The sequence below is a fragment of the Lissotriton helveticus genome, chromosome 5_1, assembly GCF_964261635.1.
Source record: "Lissotriton helveticus chromosome 5_1, aLisHel1.1, whole genome shotgun sequence".
In the NCBI taxonomy this organism is placed as follows: Eukaryota; Metazoa; Chordata; class Amphibia; order Caudata; family Salamandridae; genus Lissotriton; species Lissotriton helveticus.
Window position 1 is genome coordinate 509,625,025 of NC_136065.1, and position 24,297 is coordinate 509,649,321.

Sequence of the window (24,297 nt, forward strand, 5' to 3'; positions counted from 1 at the left end):
CATAGGGCACCAAGGAGAGCATTACCGTTACGCAGTGAACCTGGCATTTCAAATAGGAGGAGCTGACGCTGAGGCCATCGGTGAAGGGGAACGCAGACACCGCTGCACAACGCGCCACGAGGAGGTAGACCTGGGGCTCATAGCGGATCGCAACGCTCTCCAGGTGCGACGGGGGCAATAGGACACACTGTGCCACCCGCGGTCGCAAGACGACGTCTGTGGTGCTATACTGAATTGGAGCGATACCGCTGTGAGCCTGCATGTACAGACCGGGGATCTTGTTGGCAAGACTGCCGCCATAGTGCCTAGTATTGCACAGGGAAACTGCTGAAGGAGGCCTGGGCACATGCGAGAAGCGGTGCGAGCAATGGGACATTAGGGAGACACTGAGTACCCAAAACGCGGAAGTCCACTACCCTGAGTTGGAATCCGGGAAGACCGCAAGGTACAGCTGGGGCGAATCTGAGTCGCCGCCCACTACATGGCGAGAGTGGGGTATGGATCATAATTGAAAACACACGTCACAGATAGTGCCAATGCTTTGGCCGACCCATCCTGCCTCTCTTAAACTCTTTTCTGGCTGATGATAGGGGCACCGGACTGACTGCGGAAGGCGAGCATTGCGCTAGCTTAGAAAGCGGAGAACAGCGTGAGTGCACAACAGCGGCAAGGCTAAACCCACTGAGACAGGTTCGCGAGCACCCTGCAGAAAACAGAGCCCTTGGCCTGCTGTAGGGCTGGACGGCTCTACTATCGGGGGGCTCTCCCTAGAGCAAAGGCGCTGGACTGGCTCGTCAGCGTGGTTAGGTGGCTGTAATATTGCTCAAGAACCGGCAGACCAGAGCGGCGGGCGAGATAGAGGCGCCGCAGCCTGACATAGTCTACCAGCGGCCCCACGCAGACTTGTGGAATAGAGGATAGAGTGTGCAGCAATTTTATTCTACAAAAAGCGAGACGCCTGGCGCAACAATGGGAAACCAGATACTAGACAGCCGAAACTCACCTTTGAAAACTCTAAGGCTGGGTCCAAAAATAAGCAAAACGAGACGGAAGCGGTGGAGGAGGAACGGGCCACCGGGTTGCAAGGTGCGGACATGGGACATATACTGCAAGAAATGAGACAGGGCTTCGCGACTGTAGTGGAGAAGGTGGACGGCATGTCTTCGAGAATGGATGCGATCGCACATAAGCTGGATGCGCATGAGGACCGCATCGTGGATGTAGAGAGGCGCATATCTGACAATAATAATATCACAGCAGGGCATACGACTCAACTTGCACGAATGGATAACATCCTGAGGACCATAGCGGCCAAGAACGAGGACTTGGAAGCGCGCAGTCGGCGCAATAACATACGGGTGGTAGGGATTCCGGAAACTACCAACACTGGCAAAATGGAGGAGTATATGGAGAAATTGTTGCTTTCGGCAGTGGGAGCAGAAGCCTTCTCCCCGCAATTTATTGTCGAAAGGGCACATAGATCCCTTGGACCGAGGTCTGTGCCTGGAGCGACACCAAGACCCATTATCGCACGACTGTTGAATTATCGTGATAGAGATGTAGCTCTGAGAGCGGCCAGACACAAGCAGTCTCTGTCTTACGAGGGTAATAATTTTTTGATTTATCCTGATTTCACTCCCATGAAGGTAGAAAGTTTATAGATGTCAAGAAGAAGCTACGAGAAGCGCAGATTGACTATGCATTGCTTTATCCGGCAAGATTGATAGTTACGCATCAAGGCAAACAAAAATTCTTCACTAACCCTAGCCAAGTGGATGACTATCTACGAACGGTGAGAAAAATGCATCGTGATAGGGAATGTCGTAATGGGTCCCAGAGATCCTCCCCAGCTAGAGAGGACGAAAATCTACACTGAATATACAGCAGAAGAAGCACGACCGACGATCCAATGTTGCCAAGTATAAAGTAGACGAAGTACATAGACACTGTGAAATAGTTCGAACTGCACCAGTTGTTAGAAATTATAGAATTCCGGACCACCTCTCCCTGAAGCTGAAGACCCTGTAGGCTACATCGAGATGGGCCTCGACGGGAGAGGAGAGACTGTGTAGCCCTCTAGAGACAGCCCCCGGAGGGTGTACCCCACTAATGATTGGCGGCGTCCAAGCTGCGGTGGAACTAGGGATTGCATGGACATGTTTGCCGGTTAGGGGGGAGAGAGGGTGGATGACTGGTACTGGCAAAGTTGGGTTGCTTCAGTGGGAGGGGGGAGGGAAGAGAGAGGGGAGTAAAGTTATGATGTTTTGGAGTTTGAAGTTCGTGTGCTATGAGTACATGATGGTCCATTGGTTCAAGAAGGTTCAGGATATCCCGTGCGATGTGTGCTTGGGAAGTGGAGTGCTGGCTGGGAGGGGGAGCCCTTCCTATATCCCAATACCTAGGATACAGACGATTAGAGACGATGGCTAAGACACTCGGATCCGATCTTAATATACTTAATATACTTACATGGAATGTGAGAGGTTTGGGGGATCCTAGAAAGAAGAGACAAGTATTGTGGTATTTGGATAGACATAATGCACACATTGCTATGCTACAAGAGACTCACTGTCCACGTAATATGCCGGTCACCTTTGGTAACGGCGGAGACTAGACTTTTCTCTTCATATTCGAGTTATTCCGGCGGGACTGCAATACTGGTTAAGAAACAGGTGCCCTTCCAGATGGCTGGCACCTAGTGTGATGTGGACGGAAGATACTGTATGACATGGGGAAGGCTGGGTACCCAATCTGTTATATTAGCGTGTTGTTATGGACCAAATGTGGATGACCCCAAGTATTTTGAAGCATTGTGGGCCAAGATTTTTGAAACCGAGGCTACGCATGTGATAAGGGGAGGGGATTTTAACGTCACATACAATCCCAGCGCAGATAGATCCCATTCAGCGCCGCACCACTACACCAAAGCACAGGCAGTGGTTAGGGAAATCAAGATGACTTATCATTTGATAGATGCTTGGAGACATGGGAACCCGCAGGGGAGGGAAGGCACTCACTTTACGGCACATGCAAACTCATGGGCCAGATTAGATTATTTCCTGGTGTCTAGGGGGCTTGCACCTGCAATAACGAACACGAAACACCTTGCTAGAACATATTCTGATCATGCACCAGTGTTGTTGGCTCTCTCTTCCACGGACTTTAATGTGCCGCGTAGCCCTTGGAGGCTGTATCCCTCAATACTACTAGACATGGTTTTTCAAGAAGAACTGAGAGAGGAGATAACTGATTTTTTTACCCGAAATAAAGACTCAGTGCAGAGTGTGGAATTGGTATGGGAGGCTTTTAAAGTAACGGTATGGGTTTATTGTATAGGCAAAGGAGCAGGGGTGCTTAAAGACATACAAGCTACGATCAGAGCTCTAGATAGGGACCTCAAACGGTTAGAAGCTGAGCTAGCGGTGACCCCAACTGTGGAGGCACAGATAGCCTTTCAGGAAAAATTGACACTTTGCATGGAGGAAGCCCAGAGGGCGGCGAAATATAAAAGCAAGTACTGGGTTGTCAGAAATTTTGGAGAGGGAGATAGGCCAGGACGAATGCTCGCGCAAAAGGTGAAACGCCCAAGATGCACCAACTACGTTACAGAAATAAGAGACTCAGGTGGCGCAGTTCACTGGGACACACACAGTATACTTGCTACATTTCTGGAACAGTATTGCGCATTGTATACTACAACAGGAAATGCAGCTGTGGAGCTGGATGGCTTCCTAGGGGATGTGGCACTGGGGTGGCTTATCGATACGCAGAGGGTGTTTTTATGTGCGCCAATCGAGCTGGATGAGGTACGGGATGCCATTATGAGCATGCAATCGGGCAAAGCCACGGGTACTGATGGGATTCCGGTGGAATTTTACAAAACATATATTGAGATCATGGCCCCGGTACTTAGGGAAGTTTATGAAGATGCATTGGAAGTGGGGCACTTGCCCCCGACGATGAGGGAGGCGCTGATACTGTCGTTGCTAAAGCCAGGTAAAGCCCCTGATGTTTGCGACTCCTATAGGCCACTATCGATGCTTAACTGTGACGTGAAAATACTAGCTAAGCTTATAGCGACGAGATTGAGTTTACTGATGGAGAACCTGATATTACTTGACCAATCGGGTTTTGTACCTGGCAGAACGACCTCTCATAACTTGAGGACGCTATTTGCAATTTTAAATACTACCTCCCCAGAGCTCTCCATGGCGGCCACTTTCTTAGATGCCACCAAGGCGTTTGATTCTTTGGAATGGGGTTATTTATTCGGAGTAATGAGGAGAATGGGCTTCCCACCCTTGTTTTTGGCATGGATTGAATTGCTTTATACCAAACCAGTGGCCAAGGTATTGATTAATGGCCATACTTCACAGACTTTTGATATAACGAGGGGCACCAGACAGGGATGTCCTCTGTCACTGCTGCTGTTTGCGCTAGCAGTAGAGCCACTAGCGGCAAAACTGCGGCAAAGACACAATGACAAAGCACTACCGTGCTTTCAACGTCCAATACTTATCTCACTATACGCAGACGACATTACCCTATATATTCGTAACCCACAGCAGAACCTGAGCCCGATATTGCAAGAATTCATTGTATTTGGGAGGCTGTCCGATATACAGATAAACTGGGCTAAGTCTAGCTTCTTCCCCCTTACAGCAGTAGTGGAACATTTTGAGATGGATTACCCCTTAGAATGGTGCGCAGATGAGCTTAAATACCTGGGAGTCAAAATTAATAGGGACAGGGAGGAACTGTTGAGGGCAAACTATGGTACTCTCATGTCCAAGATGAGTGACTGCGAGACGAGATGGGTGGCACTTCCTCTGTCCATGGCGGGGAGGGCGTCCTTAATTAAAATGGTGATACTCCCACAGTTGTTATATTTATTTTTGAATATACCGTACTATCCAGGATCGCATTTTTTTAAGACACTGAAATCGGAGCTAATACGGCTGGTCTGGGGAGGTAAACAGCCTAGGCTGCAGTGGGAAGTATTGACTAGACCCTATTCACAAGGGGGGGTCGGAATTCCTGATTTTTAATTATATTTCATAGCGGCGCAAGCCCATTTTGCGTGGTATTGGGTTAAACAACCTCGTTATATGCTACAAGTGGCGGCGGAGCATTGGCTGGCACACCCTGTCCCTATAGAAGGGGCATTATACAGCGCAATAGGGAGGAGAGAAAGGCAACCGAATGCACTTTATAGCACAATCATGCATGGCATAAGATTACGGAAATGTTGGGTGTGCCGCTGGAATAAGCACCGCTGTTGCCCCTTACATATCATCCGGACATTCCATTACTCCAAGAGGAAGTATTTAAGAGATTTAAGGAGAAATATAATATGTTGAATTGGGGTGACCTGTACCATGAGAGTAAATTCCACACCCTTGAGCATATGTGCCTGACGGAGTTGCGGACACCGCTAGATGTTTTCCTGTACATACGTTTAAGGGGATGTATGACGTTACAACGCATACTTTTACAACGCCTACCTTTACAACGCGGTTTTTACCACGCATACCATTACAACGCATAGCGCTTTGGGGTGCTGGATAGTGAATAGTTTAATTTACTATTCCAACTCCAGTCCCCGTGGATAGTAGGGAAGGTTATTGGATAGTAAATTAACCTATTCCCTATCCTAGAGCGCCCCCCAGAGCAATGCATTGTAATAGTTTGCGTGGTAAAAGTTGCGTTGTAATGGTAGGTCGTTGTAAAAGTTTCGTTGTAAAGGTTACATACCGTTTAAGGTAGAGTATAAAAGCACTTACCCTGACTTTCCCAGATGAACGGGTAGTATTGCGCCCTCTACAAATAATAATGGATAGGACAAAACCCATAAAACTGGTATCCCTGATTTATAACACAGTGCATACACTAAGAGAAAGGCCTGCACCACAGTCATGGGTGAGATGGGAAGTAGAGTTGGGGAGGCCTCTGACAGACGCACAATGGGAGGCCTGCAGCCTACACACTGAGAGGGTTTCAGCAAGTAGCAGACTCCGTATCATACACTACAAATTCCTACATAGATTATACTTCACACCTGTTACGATGTACAGATTTAAATTAAGGGAGGACGATAGATGTGACAGATGCCGCGCCCCAGGGGCGGATTTTCTACACCTAGCGTGGGAATGCCCGAGCGTTAGAGATTATTGGAATAGAGTCTTTGAGGCGCTACAGCAAATGGTAGATGCGACGTTGGAACCAGACCCCTTATTAGCGCTGTTGGGGTATGTCACACCAATAAAGGCAGAACATAGAAGATTTGTCGCTATGGCACTACTCTTGGCGAAACGGAGGGTAGCCTACAGATGGGGGAGGGGCGAGCGCCTAAGTTTAAGACGTGGATGGATCATTTAATAACTTGTCAGGAAAGGCTCGCCACACACGCAGAACTACTGCCAGTTGCTTCTAGACCAAATGATATTTGGGCCCCCCTAACAAGCTATTTAATTAAAAATACGACAACTGACCAAAGTAACGGTAACTCTACCACAGCGGAGGTGGGGACAGGAGAGGTCACTAGTAGGTAGGGAGGGAGGGTAGGCTGAGGCACTTTCTGTATAAGGATCTCAGAGGATAACGAAGTAAGGTAAAGGGCATTTTACTGTTGTTTTTGCCTGTATATAATGTTGAAAATGGATTAACCCCAATAGGAACCTCGCTACAAGAGTTGGAGGTCTCGAGTATGTAGAATATACACGGAGGGACTGGCCTCTTGTGCTGCAATTCCACTGATTGATGTTATGATATTGAAATGCATATGAACCACACTGTCTTTTTGATGTAAGACACTGATATGTACAATTGGACCGCCGGGATAATGTATTATGAGATGATTATGGAATGTTTATGTGTGTTATATAAAATAATAAAAAGAGTTAACAAAAAAAAAACAAAGTTTGAACTCTTGGCATTGTAAATAACAATGCCTTTTATTTATGTTTTAAATGCTTCGCCGCAGCGCAAATTTCGCAGCGGTGTGGCGGAATTTGACGCGTGCGCAGATCGGACAGCCCACGGCTGTCCGACGCACCCCGTGACGTCGGACGGCCAGGGGCCGTCCGACACATGGAAGAGGCTAAAAAAGGTATTTTAATTTACAATGTCAATAGCTCAAACTTGAGTAAATGTGAGACCTGTTGCTTTGCAGATGCTTGTTTAATAGTTGCTACCGTAAACCAGAGTGTGCTAAGCCTGGACAGCAAGGCCTGGCCTAGGCAGGGTAATGCTGTTGAGTGTGTCTCTAGGTGATGGAAAGGTTAGAGCCGTAGTAAAAATCGGCAGCCCTAATTTCAGAAAATAATGTGTGTTGCAGTCAGCCAACTGAGACCTTCGGTCTTTTTTTAGATTTAGATGCCAATGTTGTTTTTGTCACATACTTATAATGTTTCAAAGAACAAAGTACTAATGCATCGTCATGGAGCTATAAAAAATACATGAATCAAAAGCGATTGATGGGCCTTCAGTGAGAGAATGAGTGAGTGGATGAGTACACAGCCTGAATGAGCTCTGTTGCCACTGACGTGCTTCCGCCTCTCTGGCCCTGTCACCACAGCTCACTGTACCGGATCCCCTGCGTGCCCTTCTCCTCGCGTCTGCTGCAAACACCTGCTCCAAGCTCTTGAGAAGCAGCTCGGGCTGCAGCTGGGAATCGGCTCCTGCCACGTAGACCCGCTCCCTGGGCTCGCTCCAGGAGATGGTGAGGGACCAAGCGCATAATGAGCTCCTGTCCTTGGCCCAGCTCCACGCTGAGTGCGAGATACCCTGTGTGCTCTGAGGCAGCTTCAGCCGCCCACGGGACGGTGCAGACAGGTGGGGTTTTAAGGTGAGCATGCCAGGTCACGCAACAGTAACACCCAGAGACCAGTCAGAGTTTGAAAAGCGGAGGCACTGTCATTGGCACCTTGGGGCCAACAGGTGGCATGATGGTGGCTTATAACACTAGAGTGTGCCATGGACTCAAGCGGGGCAGCCCAACCCGTCGATCGTGGCAAGAAACAGTCTCAGGGCCTAGTAGTAGAGGTAAACACTGGTACAGCAGAGGCAACCTCTGACGTGTCACAGTATGTCATATGATAAGATAGAGCAGGCAGACATTAACAACCAGAAGCGAGTCAAGGGCGTGGACATCATCAGTTAGGGCAACATGTGTAGTCACAGTGAGCCACTGGGGTGCAAGAGTCCCCTGCACCACAGTTATAGCTGCCTCTTACTATCCAACCAACAGTGAAGTGGGGCATTTTCTTGCTTTTATTTGGCCCCATGGCACCCTTGCCTAGGCCACGAGACCAGCTAGAGTGTTACACTGGCTGAGGTCCTGTAGGGATCAGACACTGGTGCAGCAGAAACCACCAGCGGTCAGTCGTAGTACAGAAACGACTGACCTATATGGAGCAGCAATACAATGGGCCTTTAATGCCACCGTGTCTGGGGGTGTTATGGCTTTGTTCTTGAGAAAACCGCGTACGAGCTAAACTCTGGGGCTCACCTGTCCATCTGTTGCCCTTCACCTGCAAAAAGAAGGACGCCATTCTGGCAACACCCACTGAGCTGCCACGTGCACAATAATGGAGGTTTTGCCATAAAATCAGCGTCTCTGCTGGAGGGCGCGCCTGAGGTACATTCGGTCCAATACCAGGCACGTGAGGCGCAGCTTCCTTTGGCCTTTCAGGGGCACCAGCCCACCGTGAAATCCGATTTGCCTACAGACCGGCCTTGCTGTGCACGCACCAGGCATACAGCTACATGCCCGGCAATGCACCTGCCTCCCTCACACAACCACACCTCGCAGACACCTTGTGTTTGTGGCGCACACGCCCCGGCCCCCACCCGCGCTCAGCCGGGCCGGCGCACAGGGCCAGGAGGGAGGAATGCCTGGAATGCGCTTGGGATGCTGAGTTTACCTGTCAAGGAATCCCCGGCTCCTCCGCCCCCAGCCAAGAGGCGCTGTCAAAATAACAGGCCTGCCTCCCCTGTCTGTGGCTGCTAATCCACGCGACCCGTGCGCGGCTGCGCTCTGACGTCACTAGTGCTACGTCGGCAGCGACCACATGCAAGGACAGGTGAGCCCCTCTAGATATCAATACCATCGCCTGAGGCGCCGGCCCCAGCTATACTGTGACTCCATTTGCATTTTGTTGATCCTGTGTGGCGCTCCCACGCAGTTTTACAAAGAAATTTCAGGTAACTGTCCACTTTTATATGACTGTACACAAAACCACGCACGAACAGAGACAGACTCCTGTCTATTTACCTTCTAATTTTAGTTGGTATGTCCCATGGCCAGCATTGAGAACTGCCAACATATGTCCCTGACCACCCCAAAGCCTGGATAGGTAAGAACAGGCTTCAAAGATATTTCTTTAGCCGCAGCTAAATTCTCTAGAATGTTATCTCGAACTCAGGAAGCTGCTGGAGACCCATTCGCTTTCCGCTAATGACCTTATAGTAAAGACAATATTTGTAGTAACATTGGCTGCATCCTCTATAGCGCCATGAAATTAGTGCCATGCAAATCACACATAACATAGCATTCTTATCGTGAAAAAATTGCTATGTATTTACACTGTACTGCATAAAGTACTTTCCTTATGTTACACCCCAGTCGCCCCTGGAGAAATCCTAGCTTTTGACCCTTGACTGCGACAGCACACCTCATCTGGAATATGCTCACCTGTACTGTTCCACTATGTTTATACAGTAACGCACCGACCTGAATCCATCTTATCACCATCTGCCATCATCCTCTTGCAGGGTCCACCGATCCAGTATCTGTATCCCACCATAACCCTTCTGATGGAGATATTTTTTCTTGGGAACATAGCACTCCTCCCTCTAAGCAACCCCCTCTCCAAACTGTCTATAACACATCTTTATATTTGTGGAGATGTGGCTTCTGGACAGCACACCAGGTGAGGTTTTACTAATGGCAAACACAGTGTTAACACCAGCTCTCTTTCTCTTCTGCTTAATGTCCCCCATCTTTCTATGTTGTGTCTGCAGCCCCCTCACCAACCACATGAAGGTCAGGAGGATTTGCCAAAACAATCAACCTAACCTCCCACCTGAATCTTTGCTCACAATCATTAAGGCTGACCATCTATAAGACAAGCATAAGGACCAAGTGGGAACTGGTCCCTCGCTGTATCAGGACGAATGCCCTCACCCACCAATGAGGTGGCGTGCTTCATCTTCGGGTCCTTCTTTGCACCCATCATCTGATGTAGTTGTGAGCCCCAACACATCAGATGGTGATTGGGAACTCACTTGGGGATTCCTTTTTTATGAGGAAGGATGTTTGTTTCTGATGATGATCCCTATTTTATCCTGTCTTATCTTATCTTAGGGAAATGTATAAAGCGCATGGCGACCCAGAGGCATCCCGGCTCTGATTGAGCAACAATCCTTGAGAGTTAGTACACGAACAGAAAAGTTTTAGGCCGTTTTCTGAAAGACAGTTCATTATTGATTGTACACACAGAAAGAGGCAGGGAGGTCCTGAGTTTATCCACATTAAATCTCAAGGATCTTCTTCCCTTTCTAGCCCTCTTCACAGGAGGGACTACAGCCTGAAGGGTGTAAGAGGATCTGAGAGCTCTGCAGGGTTTATAAGGAGCAATCAGGCGTTCGGGAGATGGAAGAGCCTTGATCTCGAAAGGCTCTGTGTGAGAGGCGGCACAGCGCCTTAAATTTGATCATTTGCATGACCAGGAGCCAATGGAGGTCTGTCAGGGCCTGACATGCCGAATGGCATATAGAGATGTTTAGCAAGGTCCTTGCCGCCGCGTTCTGCACCACCTGAAGTTTGCCAATCACAGCTTTGGGAGCTCCCATGTAAAGGGAGTTTCCATTGTCCAGCCGAGAAAGAATCCCAGCCTGGGCAACTAGCCTCCGAGAGAGAGGGGGGAGGAGGTGCAGAATTATCTGCAACATTGTGAGATTCCCATAGAAGCTGGCAGAGAGTTTAGTTGCTTGGGTTTCGATGGAAAGGGCTGAGTCAAGCCATGCCCCAAGACTTTTAACAGCCGTATTGGGGGTAGGAGGAGGCCACTGACAGTCAGGACTGCCAAGAGGTAAGTGAGGGTTAACATTGTTTCCCAATATCATCAGCTCAGTTTTATTTCCATTGAGCTTGAGACAGGACTTGTCCATCTAGCCAGCTAACATTTCAAGGCAGGGTCGAAGGGAAGGAGCAGTGAATTTGCAATCCGGAGTAAGGGAGAACACCAGCTGTGTGTCACACGCATAGGACACCTGTGAGAACTCAAAAGGCAATACAATATTAGCCAAGGGCCACACGTATAGGTTGAACAATGCGGGACTCAAGGATGACCCATGTGGTACCCTGCACCTCAAAGGGAAAATGTCTGAGGAGCAGGTTTTGTCAAAGACCTTAAAAGATCTGTACCCCAGAAACAAGCTGCTCCATTTAAGGGCCTGGCCTGAAACTCCTGAATTCCGAACCCTCTTAATAAGGATCCTATGGTCCACCGTCTCGAAGGTGGCACTTAGGTTCAGGAGGATGAAAACTACAGTCCCTCCTAGATCCAGTTTCACTTTTGCCTCCTCCATGATCGGTGCTATGCCTGGGCCTGAACCCTGTCTGGGTGGGGTGCAGAATATTGTTGGCTTCTATGAAGTCCAAGATGTGCGAGTTAACACGTTTCTCCAGCACCTTACTCAATCCCGGAAGAAGGGAGATAGATAAAAAATTCTCGGGAAAGGTTGGATCGAGGTTGGGCTTTTTTAACATAGCTTTTACTACAGTCCGTCTCCAAGCTACAGTTACTATTCCCTTTTCAAGGGAGAGGCTGGCCATCTCTTAAAAAACTGGGAAGAGGATATTAGCTGGTTTTAGCAAAATGTAGGGTGGAGCACTGTCTAGTGGGGAGCCCGATTTGACTTTCATAAAAAGTCACACAAAAACCTCTTGTGAGAAACATGGACACTTTGTAAGTCTTAATGCCCAATCTTCCTCCCTATCTCTGGAGAGTTCCCGCTCTAGGTCTCTCGCTGGGTCTTGAAATTCCAGATAAATGCAATCTGTATTGTTTTTTAAACAAAAGAGAGCAAGGTAATTACACCTCGCCATCGATAGTCGGGAATGGGGCCACTGGAAGCGGGCTCTAATAGTGACTTCGTAATTCTGAACATTTCACGAGGTGAATTAGCTACACCCTAGATTTTGGTTTCATAATAGAAAGCTTGTGCAGCCTGGATTTCCAAATGTTAATGTCTCACCATCTCCCGATGTTTCCGTTATCGGACTCTAAGTATTTTTTTCTCCTATGTCCTACGGCAATTTTGCATTGTTTTTCAGTCAGTAAATGAAGGGTATACCAAGAGGCAGATTTATTTTTTGATTTCCTGGTATGGGTAGATATGGGGATGACCTGATCCAGAGAATGTTTAATCCATTGAGCAATCATGCTGTACGCATCTTGCGGATCATGACCCAGCTCCGGTCTAGCTAAGCTGAGGGTCAAGACTCATTCACCCTCATTCAGTTTAGACCAGCTACAGTTTCTCCTGGTAGAAGGTTTAGGGATAGGGGGATAGGAGGATGGCAGGGCTTTGCCAAGGTGAATGGGACCAAGAAGTGGTCCGACTAAGTATCAGGTACTGGATCTTGTACTTTTGCGCAAGGGTAGTTCGTGAGGATAAGGTCAAGTAAATGCCCCTTTTCATGTCTAGGGTCATACACCATCTGGGTTAACTCAATAGCAGCAAGGTTGTGTAAGAACATAGCTGCTTGGGCGATGGTGAGATCCTCTAGATGGAGCCTGAGGTCACCTAACACTGTGAAACTGGGTGTATTTACCACTAGGCTGGCAATTACATCAGGGACGGACTGAATAAAATGAACAGGGGGTCCAGGAGGTTTGCTTATCTTAATGTTTGTAGCGTGTGAGGAGAAAGTGCAAACAGAAAAACTGTGTTATCTAAAACTGAAGCTTTATTTATTCCCCCAGGGGTAGGATTAAAATTGTTGTGTGGTATAATTCAACCCACCAGCAGAGGGCAAGATGATTCTGCCAATGTAGAACCCTCTAATGAGGTCTAAGTGGCATTCATCAGGTCTGAGTCGCTCACACTGTTGTGTAGTGAAAATATAAATAATTACAGTCAGCATCAGGGGATAGATGAATGAAGTCAGGTGTTGTCTCTCTGACGGAAGTAATTATTGATCACTCTTTCAGCACAACTATGTTCCTCTCTCAAGTGCTGAGAAATGGATCCAGTCTCTGTCTGATGCACCAATCCTTGCAGATGATGCACCCATCCTTGCAGATGACGTCTCCATGCAGTGAGGGAACTGATACAGCAAGGGACCCGTTGTCACTTTGTCGTCATTCTTTTGTTGTATATTGTCATTCCTACCATGTGTAATCTAAACAGACTTTCTATCCTGTCCGGAGAATGCAGTACGTAATCTAAACAGCCTTCCTGTCCTGTCTGGAGAATGCAGTACCCTGTCTTTGTCGTGTATGTGCGAGCAACTTGTAATAAGGGAGGGGCGGGGCCGGCTTCATGCCCTCCATTTTGTTTTGGGCTATTTTTGTTTGTAGCCCAAATGGAGCCCAAATATAAATTCTTTGGGCTCCTGCTCCCAGCCACCATTTTAGGTTTGGTGACCTAGTGGCTGGGAGCGTTTCTGCAATCTTTTAACGGAGTACCAGTGGCAAGGGAGGATGACGTCAATTGGGAAGTCCAAATGTTTTTTGATGCGGCATGCAGCGAAGGCTTTGGCCTGTTTTGGCAGAGTAGATGGTGTGCTGAGCAGTGGCCGCAACAGTGGAAAGATGGGGGAAGGAGCATAGCCTTTTTGGAGCTCTTCCCGTTAGTGGTGGCATTAACACTTTGGGGAGAGGAGCTGGCACATAAGAAAGTTTTGTTTCGAGGTGATAACATGGCAGTGGTCGCGATCGTGAATAGACAGTGAGCGAGGGATGAACAAATCCTGAAGTTGTTGCGAGTTTTTGTGTTGGGGTGCCTCAGGCACGACAGTGCTTTCAGAGCATTACACGTACTTGGTCAGGACAATGACATAGCCGATGCTTTGTCTCGTTCACAGTGGGAGAGATTCCGTGGGCTGGCCAAGGGGGTGGACAGGACCCCGAAACCAATGCCCGCTCATCTGTGGTACGTAGGCAACGTAGGATGCTACAATTGGTGGTAGGCTCGTTGTCGGCAGCCACGTGGTCAGCATATAAACTGGCCTGGAAGGATTTCTTAGCATCAGGTGCTCTGCGGCGCGCGGAGGTCTGGCGGCGGTCTGAAGATGTAATTCAGTTTATTCTAGACCTCATTGATAGGGGTCTTTCTAGGGTTACCATTGCCAGGAAGATGGCGGGCATTGCCTTCATGGGAAAACTTCTGTGGGAGTTAACCTCCGTCGGCAGGTGAATTGGGGAGGAGGATTCTTGAGGGGTGGGCCACAGAGAGAAGTGGGGAGCAGATGGCGCAGAGTCCTCTGTCCTGGCAGACGTTAGCCTGGTTACCTGAGGCTTTTTCTGGCAGTCTGCAGAGATGGGTTTGAGACCTGTTTGTTCTCCACACTTATGGTGTGGATGTTTTTTGGGGCATTTCGAGTCTCTAAACTTCTGGGCAAAAAGGAAGGGGGGGTTCTGTGGCAGCATGTGACTCCATTGGAGTCGGGTATACAAATTTGGCTGGCCAGATCTAAAACAGACCAGAGGGGGCGAGGAAGAGGGGTCAAGTTAGAAGCGGCAGTGCAGAGGACGACATGCCCGCTGCACTGGGCTCAACAATGGCGATCTTTGTCAGGAGATTCCGGGGGGAGACGGTGTTTAAACACGAAAATGGGCAGAGGGTGACAGAATATCAGTTACGCATGGTTTTGAGGAAGGCCTTACACAGCATTGGTTTGGATGGGGCTCGTTGCGGGATGCATTCTTTCCGGATTGGGGGGGAACTGAAGCAGGCAACAGGGGTTGGACCCGGGACGAAGTTTCAGGTTCGGTGGCCGACCCCCAAGCGGAAGAATTTACCATCTGGATAGTGGGGCACTTTTGTCAAATGGGTTCATGTCCAGGCGTGCCGGAGTTATTTTGGTACACATTTGGGTTTTAATGATTGTTTGTTTAAAATTGTATGGAGGGGGAAAGGAGGTATGCTTTGGAAGGAATTAAGAACTTGTTTGAACAGGTGGATGGTAAGAGGCCGTTGTCCTGATGTTTTGTTGATTCACTTAGGTGAAAATGACTTGTGCAGAGAAAAAGGAGTTGTCTTGATGAGGGCAATGAAAAAGGATTTGTCACTACTGAAGGAGCAGTGGTCAGGATGCCATGTGTTGTGGACAGAGTTTGTGCCTTGTAAAGTGTGGAGGGGCGCTTTGAACCCTTTTGCTATTGACAAGGCTCGAAGGAAGGAAAATACAGAAATGTCCAGGTTTTGTAGAAGCGTGGGCCTTGGGAGAGTATGTCACAAGGACATTCATTTTGATTCAGTGGAATTCTTTTTAGAGATGACTGGGTGCATTTATCCAGGATAGGCAGGGACCTTTATTTATTAGAAATCAGGGAGGTTTTGTCTAGGTATTTGAACTTCCAGAAGCATTCCGCATGAAGAGTAGGTTGGCTGTCAATTTGGGGGCAGAAAGGTGGGGGGTATATTTTCTCCCCCACTTTCTGGTTGGCGGAGGTTATTGGAAGTTTGCCAGGGTTGGCAGAGGTTTTTTGGTCATTGTTGAAGTTGGGTTATCGACAGGGAAAGGTTAGGCAGGTTATTTTTAAGTTTGGTAAGACATGTTGGGTGATTAACAGTTGTAAAGAGGCAGGCAGGGGAGGTTGGTTAAGTGAAATGTAGAATTAAAGGGGTTATAGTTTAATGCAATGCTTTGTATTGTCTTGTAATATTGTAATGTCTGGGTGGGGGTGGGTTCAAGGAAATCTTAGGGGCGGGTCAGGTTTGTGGTTGTATTAGTGAGATTTTTAGTTTTGTAAGGCTGTTGTCAGAGATGTTTCATGTTATGTGCACCTGTTTCAATAAATCAGCCTTTTACACACAATCAATTGGTTTGCGGTCTGCTCCACCCCACTCCCTCCCAAAGATTCTGAGGATTTTTTGAAACTCAGTTACAAGATGACTCCTGTGTGCATGCACACATGCATGGCATCCATCTTGTATGAAGTTCCCTATGGTGTTTAAAAATGTATTATAAAATGGCCACCGAGTGCTTGGGTGCATGGATGGCGGCCATTTGAAGTGGTTTGCATTGCCATTGCTTGTGAAGCAATCAAAAAAGCATTGGCAAAGTGAAAATTACAAGCATGTCTGTGCCAGATGGTTGGCGGCATGAAAAAGGGGCAGCCACAAATTACAGTAGAGGGTTGTGAGGTTGCCAAGATGGGAGTATGGGGCATAAAAAGCACGAGGTAGGCCATAGAAAAGTGTGCATGTTGCAGTAGAGGATTACTTAAAGCCCCATGTAATCTTCCATATAGAGCCATCACGTTAAGGGCAGCCCAACCAACCAATAGCACCTTTTAAAAAATGCCACAGCCAGTGCCTGAATGGGGCTGACCAAAAGATCATTCCTCTGTATTACACATGGGTATCGCGGTAACACGAGGTCTCCAACAGGCTTCAGTAGCTATTTTTAGGCAAGACCTAATAAGTAGATACTTGCACCCACTGGCCTGGCTACCATAGGGCGAAATTTGATGATCAAGTTTGTTTATCAGACTACTTTCGACCCTCAAGTGGCAGCTATGGTCGGCTTTTGTTTTGGAATTTTAAAGTCAATAAAGAAAGTTATTAATTTACTTCCGGCACAGAAGACGGTTATTCATTCTCTCATTACTTCCCGTCTCGATTATGCTAACACCCTCTAATTCGTTCTCCCGGCTTATTTGCTGAAAAGACTTCAGTTGGTGCAAAACGTAGCCGCACAGCTGTTATTAAAAATTCCAAACCAGGCGTACATTCGCCAATACCTTAAGGAGCTTCACTGGTTGCCTATCAGAGAGAAAATTCGGCTCAAATGTCTCACATTGGCTCATTGAAAATTCTATGAGTCTGGCCCTATGCACCTCGCCAATAGGCTCACTCCTGCAAGAACCTTTCGCTCCTCTGGTGCTGTGCTGGTGGTTCTTCCTCCATTTAGAAGGAAAAGACGGAGTGGTACATCTTTCTCTTGTCTTGCTGCCCGTGCTTTGGACTTACGGACAATGATGGATGAATTTCGCCTCAGACACAATCTTAAAACCTGGTTGTTCCAATCGGCTTAGCAGTAGGCTGGCTTTTGCACCTGCTGTTGACTTTTCAGCTTAGTGCCAGTACACTCCCTGACTAGCTGCAGGCTTTATAAATCCTTGATTGATTGATTGATTGGTTCAGACTTCTACGCCCTTCTATTCTCCACAGAACCATACTGTTGGCTACAAAGGTGATATAAATACACACTGAGCATTAAGATTTCTTTTCCATTGGGACTAATTGGTGTAAAATATTATATTGGTATTACATTAGAATGGCACGTACAGTATGCTTAACATTCTCCTCCACCTTCAGAGATTGCATCGAACTGCGGTTTGCATTGGTGTGAACATGGCGCACTGCGACTCTTTGATGCAAATCGTATGACAGGCTCCAGAGACTGTGTAGGGGATCGGCCCAGGCCTGGAAGTCACACATATAGCTGGCAACCTTTAACTTTGAGCTTGAATTCTTCTCTCATCTTTGGAGGGCAAACTCAGGCACTTTCTATTGTATCTTTCTCCAAAGAAATAGGAGTTATTTTGCAACTGTAATCATGGGTTTCCTCCCGTCACAGGCTACCTGTTTGAGGCTACCTGTTGTGAAATTCCAAGTGTATTATTACCATGCAAAGGGACTATCCCTGATTGCCGAATATGGCTGCATCTAAATTTACCAACTCGGAAGTTGTGTAAGGGCTGATTTTAACATGGCGACCTTCTGAAGCAGCTGTATCTTCTTAGTAAAAGAAGAGAAAAGTTAGACCAATTCCACAAATACTTAATTCCTTGAGTACGGGTCAGACGGATGCTGCAAGGATATGGGGTTCTTATGAGCAATGAGTCTCCTTCGTCGCACTCCTAAGAGCATTACATAAGATGAACAACCATGCTGAATAAAGGAAGCCTCGCTCTCCTCCCACTGCTGGGCCACTCAATGTGTGAGTGTAGGGGGTTAAGGACATTAACACCTGATGCTATTCCTAAAATATTCCTGGCAGTTCCGTCGGAGCTGTGCAGCATTTGTTTTTGGCTACTTTGGCAAAATGGCCTCCTTAAAACATAAGAAGAAGGCAGAATGCTACGAGGGAGCTCTCCACTGAAACAATCATGGACGTGACGGATCCTCCAAAAACGAATGGGAAATAAATCAAATATGAGATCTTGAATTTGGTGATGAACCACGTAGCAGATAAGCTGGGTTCAAAGACGATCAGTCACGCGAATCCAACAGCAGATTCAGGCAACTGCAGGCTCCTCTGACTCCTGGGTTGCAGTTGCTCAGCTTGTTTCAGGGTGGGATCTTTACTTCCTGGTTTTGAGGTCACACAGCTCTAGATATGGAGGTTAAAGCCTCGATCCAGTCTATCATTAATTGGGTGGAGGTATCTCTAGAGATCATAAACCTCGCTCAATTTCACTTTCTGGGCTTCAATCTACCCTTGATACAACACTATTTGTAGTTTGGTGTTTAAAATCCCTCTCGTTAGCTACTGAGGAGGACAGTACAGCAGGGCTGTTAATCAGAAAGACACAGATCAATTTAATCTCTGGCATCACTTTTTAATCCATTACTTTATCGGATCTGGCTCTGTCTCCTTGGGGAGGGCAGGATGGCAATATTGGCAGAGATGACCAATCCCAACCAAAGAAGTGCCTTACCACCTCCGATTCCCGATCTAGAAGCTTTTCTGAGAGAGGAGGGGAGAAATGGTAAAGATAAACAGGAAGCTAGCAGCTTCTTTTCAACCTCAACTGCACAGACCTTGGAATACGTCTTCATCAAGAAATCCTCCTCGCTCTGTCACAATTCAGTCATCTCGACCAACTTCTAGACGAAGAGCAAGGCTCGAAAGAAAATGCTTTTGCAAATCCACAGAGCCTAATAAAGGCAAATTAGTGACCTCAAAGTCTCGGTGTAAAAGCAGCAAATTACAGATCTTCTGCGGCCATGAGACCTCCAGGGTAGCAGAGTACAGATCCCAGAAGATCACTGCTGTGATAGTGACGTAGATACTCCAGGAAACTAATGACTACAGAGAAAGCAAAGAACTGAATCTTTGGGCTGATCCGCAGGGCTGCAATAGTGAAGTATCATCTGCAGAGATAACCATGTACAGATGTCCACTGACTATAAAGACTGGGGAGAATAGACCCCAGGCTTCTTGTGATTGAACATATATCTGAATATATTTCGCAGATACCTAATCACATCAGAGGCCACAGACTAGAGAGTTCATGAAGGCACAATGACTACAATAATAACATGATACAAACAAAAATAGTCAAATGACTGCACATTTAGCCAAATATTCACTGGCACTAGTAGTCTGGTGGCTGCAAAGATAACTGGATACAACCCACTCTTGTACAGAATATAGACCTGCGATCTGAGGAGTTCTGTGACTACAAAGCAGCAGGTTACAGACCACAGGGAGTAGGTAACCTGCGAGATCACAGAGTAGACCACCAAGGGAATAGTGACTGAAGCAAAAGAAGATATTAGTCAACCACTGACGGCACCAACACCAGGGTACACATCGCAAGATCTCCCTAACAACAAAGCAAGTTGACTTCAGGCCAGGGTCTAATGTCTGCAGAAAAAAGCATGTCACACACCTCTGAGGGCTTCCAGTACGCAGATATAACAGGGGACTAGCAAAAGGAGGCTAACTACACCAATTGAAAGACACCAATGTCTAATTCTGTCAAGTTAGCAAGATGCAAATACAAATGGAACTTTTGCAAGCCGATATGTAGAGGCAGACACTAGGTACAGCGAAATGACATTATATCACCCCCAAGGCTCTACACTGGTAACCAAAAGCAATAACAGTCTCCTGAAAAGCCCTCTGCTTCGCTCACCAGGCAATCTATGGCTCTGGATCAATCTTCACACAATCTAAACTCAAACTATGCAATAAAAGGAGAAACTTCGAAACCAGAATGAGTCCAACTCTTGACCATGTCTTTTTCATAAAGCCTGCGTGGGCCGTAGCTCCTTCTCTGTACAGATTGTCCCAAAGGGAATAACGATCATCAACAGCCACGCAGAATTCAGAGAAGCAACAAAAACTTAGCTGTTCCCAAAAAAAGGACTCAACTTGCTCCGTTACTAATCAGAGTAGTTTGTATTCACAGCCAGCGAAGCTATCTATCATATTTCTTTGCCATGCTGTGTCATCATACAGAATCTTGTGCATGGAATGGCAACGAGCCTGGAGAACATATGCTGGCTTAACGCACATCACCAAAACACATTAATTGCTAAAAGACAGCACCTCACCTAATAATCTTTTTCGACCATGCACAACAAACTGAGTAGTTCCTTAACCAACCAACAAGAAAGGTTTGGGAACGCGCTAAGGGTTAGCACAGTGCTACAGAAATGCTTTAGTACGAAGCAGATTCTATCACCAAGGTTCCGGTCCCATAAAACATGCTTGAGATGTGAAGCAGCTTTGCTGTTTTTTTGAAGGACCACTGAACCAAGTCTGTGGCTCAGTTGTCAAGTTTGTAGGGTTCGTGCTTAATTTCGTGTTGTTATAATTGTACAATACTGAATCTTGGAAGCCTATGAATAACTTTGTCCTATCACTAACAGCTCCATTTCGATAGTCAGTCAAATACCAGGCCCATTGTTATTGATTTTTGATGGGTTCACCACCCAATTTACTGGCATGAATTTGAGGACTAGAATGGGGGGTAACATGTGCCTTTCAGAATTAATGGGACTTTTTCCAGCATGTTTTTCCTTTATTCTGGGCCCTTTCCAACTGGTGGAAAATAGGAGCTGAAAAGCAGGGAAATAGAACAGGGGCAATTCTGCATCCAGTAAACCCTGTAATTGTTTATTGCAGTAAATCTCCAGAAAACCTGCGAAAATACCACTCTGCACAGCTGAGAATAAAGGCCTAAACTTATACCACCATGTGCTTTTATCTTGTTTATTAACATATCAATAACTTGCACAAAACATCAGATATGTAACCCCTGGATAGTAACCTAAAGATGGGGATTTGTAAATGTGATAATGGTCTCACGTAAACCTTGACAGAAGAATCTAAGATTGTTTGGGCTCTGGTGACAAATGTGTTGATCTTGCTTGTAAGCCATGGCCTGAATATGCGCCTTGAGCTTGCAACTCAAGGTGCATATTCTGGAAGCTGCCAGTTTTATGGTCTTGTCTGCTGACAGCACATGCACAGTCGCTTTGATGCGTATTGTGTACTATAAGGGGCTTGGAGCCCACCCATTGCAACCATTCGTTGGCTTTCTTGTCACTCTTATTGGCTACTTCTTTATTGGCCAGCGCTTTACTTTGATTAGTGTTATTTTGCTGGCCATCTACTGCTTGCTGTGATTCAGGTACTATTTTTTAGGTCTCGACTATTCTATCCCGCAGGGATAGATAGGCGAGTATATAGTAGGCAGTTCAAAATCCCTACCAACTGCGGATCACGTACAGTTCATGTGGACACAATCACACGCATTGTTAACAGCTGCCACAACCACGCGCATTTTTTTAAGGGCTTCCATTTGCTCCCAGACACTTCCTGCGCGTGCCGCGCTCTCCCTCTGTTGCCACACGCATTAAACTCACCAGTTAGCACACCCACTCCCTCCCCATTTGTCTGTGCCTCGCATCAGACTTCAAGGATGCCGCTCCCCAGCCCGCCGCAACAGACTTCAAAGACTTCAAGTGGTTGTATCCGTGTCCCTCCTTTTAGCAACGCTTTATCTGTAATCATGGCGGCTGCGTCTTTCGCCAGGCTTTGCTTAACTTGTATTCTTGTTTCTCTCTCTCTCCACAGTGCTTGTATCCGTGTCCCACCTTTCTGTTACTTGCATGTTCTCCCTTTTCTGCTCTACCGTCCCCTGATTAAACCCTCTCTTCACCCACTAACCCTCTCTTCGCCCCTCACCTCAACTAACCCTCTCTTCGCGCTATCAGTGACAGTCATGTACTGTATGGCAGGCAGCCTTCGTAGCACCCTCACACAAGCCTCAAGGTATGGACAGCCCCTTGAGGTAATGACAGCTGCACTCTTGGCGCTGCACAAAGCGTCACCACCACAGTGTGCAGTGGAAGCCACAACACTCACTAGACCGTGCCTAGAGGCAGTAACCAAGTACACTGTGCAGTAGCAGCTACTCAGTCACAGTGTGCACTACTACCTTACAAACGCACTGCAGCCATCAAGGAGACCGCTAGTCACCAAGCACTGCACTGTTGCTGGCTTCAAGGCACCTAGGCGAGTGCACATGATGTCACTCAGTCACACTCTTCCTCCCATTTTCTGCTCAATTGTCTTCTCTGATCCGTTTCAGTCTCTTCTCCCTCTATTCCTCCTGCCTCTTGTGCGCCTCCTCGGGTTTGTGTGTTTCTCGTTTTTTTTTTTTTTCTCACCACAATGGTTGTATCCGTGTCCCAACTTTCTGCTCATTCCGTGTTCTCCCTTTTCCTTTCTACCATCTCCTCACCCACCATTTCTTCACCCCCTAACCCTCTCTATGCCCCCTCACCCCACCTAACTCTGTCTTCATGCAATCTCCCCAGCTTCCTTTCGCATACGTCTGCCCTTCTACTCCGTCCCAAGCAGAAGACTGTAAACAGGGGGGTCCTCACTCTTCACCAGGCAGAGGTCTGTAAATAACTAGCACAACAGTAGCCCCCCCCCCACACACACACACAGCCTCCTGGCATCGCTAAACACTTATAACTTCCCAAAGGCCACTGCACTCTAACCAAAACGAAGCGCGAAGCAGGCATCTGGACTGCTTTCACCAGCGCGTGCTCTGCCTCACTTCCTGCTCCCTCTCTTACTTTCGTTATCGCTCACACCCCATATGCTCGTTTCCTCCCACCTTTCCTTTGATGCCAGAGGGCTTGGAATGCGGATTATGGCTAGTGCATGTGCCTCACCATTTGCTCCCCGCCCCCCCATCAGACTTCAGAGGCTGCCGCTCCCCCGCCCCCCCTCCTCCCCTCTCGCATCAGACTTGAAAGGAATGCACTCCCCGGCCCGCTATCTTGTTCTTTTAACCCTACACTCACCATGTATTAGCTAAAGCTCACCAGTGGGCCTTTTGCCCCTCACTAAAAGCTCCTCTCCCCACGTCTCTATCTCGCTCTCGCACCCACGCTCTTTCTATTACTCCTTTCTCTCTTTATCTCCATTCCTCCCCTGTAGTTCTCTCTCATTCTCTTCCTACCCCTCTCTCTACGTCTCTTTCTCGCTCTCGCACCCACGCTCTTTCTGTTACTCCTTGCACACCCTCCAACTCCAACTCCGCCCTCCAACTCCACCCTCCAACACAACCCTCCAACTCAACCCTCCAATTCCACCCTCCAACTCCAACTCCACCCTCCAACTCCACCCCCACCCTCCAACTCCACCCTCCAAATCCACCCTCGAAATCCACCCTCCAACTCCACCCTCCAACTCCACCCTCCAACTCCACCCTCCAAATCCACCCTCCAACTCCACCCTCATACTCCAACTCCACCCTCATACTCCAACTCCACCCTCCAAATCCACCCTCCAAATCCAACTCCACCCTCGAACTCCACCCTCCAAATCCACCCTCAAACTCCACCCTCACCCTCCAACTCTAACTCCACCCTCCAACTCCACCCCCAACTCCACTCTCATACTCCAACTCCACCCTCCAACTCCACCCTCATACTTCAACTCAACCCTCATACTCCAACTCTCTCCACCCTCCAACTCCACCCTCAAAATCCACCCTCCAACTCCACCCTCCAACTATACCCTCCAACAATACCCTCCAAATCCACCCTCCATCACTCAGGAACACCACCACATCACTCGGGGACACCACCACATCACTCGGGGACACCACCACATACTCAGGGGCACCACCACATCGCTCAGGGGCACCACTCGGGGGCACCAGCACATCACTCAGGGACACCACCACATCACTCGGGGACACCACCACATCACTCGGGGACAACACTACATCACTCGGGGACACCACCACATCACTCGGGGACACCACCACATCACTCAGGGGCACCACAACATCACTC

At 47.7% G+C, this 24,297-nt stretch overlaps 1 protein-coding gene across 1 annotated transcript in view; it reads right to left on the bottom strand.

Moving 5' to 3' along the window:
• ARHGEF19 (Rho guanine nucleotide exchange factor 19) overlaps positions 1 to 24,297 on the bottom strand; it is a 368,972-nt gene that overhangs the window by 337,728 nt on the left and 6,947 nt on the right. The window lies entirely within an intron of this gene.